Here is a 333-nt window from a genome sequence, read left to right on the forward strand (position 1 = left end):
ATATATATATATATATATAGGAGGAGGAGTAGGGGCCGAAACCGGACGTGGTTCCTCCTGATGATGTCTTGAGCTAACTGGATCCTATAAAGGAGCTGTTGTGGTAGCAGACCACGAAACATGGTTTGGGAGTTCTATACTTTTGTGGAATGTGGGGCCACCCCTTAACTATTATTGTTCTCAGGTGTATTCTGACCCAGAGGAGTAGTACCTATCATGTAAGGGGCAATGGTTTAATTAGCATGCCATAAAATTACCTCTGACAGAGGGTCACTCTATGTATGTACGCATGTATATATGTGTGTGTGTGTGTGTGTGTGTGTGTGTGTGTGT

General features: G+C 43.2%; 1 protein-coding gene across 4 annotated transcripts in view; it reads right to left on the reverse strand.

Moving 5' to 3' along the window:
* LOC128251080 (probable serine/threonine-protein kinase DDB_G0282963) overlaps positions 1-333 on the reverse strand; it is a 332943-nt gene that overhangs the window by 128090 nt on the left and 204520 nt on the right. The window lies entirely within an intron of this gene.

Source organism: Octopus bimaculoides, chromosome 2 (genome assembly GCF_001194135.2).
Source record: "Octopus bimaculoides isolate UCB-OBI-ISO-001 chromosome 2, ASM119413v2, whole genome shotgun sequence".
In the NCBI taxonomy this organism is placed as follows: domain Eukaryota; kingdom Metazoa; phylum Mollusca; class Cephalopoda; order Octopoda; family Octopodidae; genus Octopus; species Octopus bimaculoides.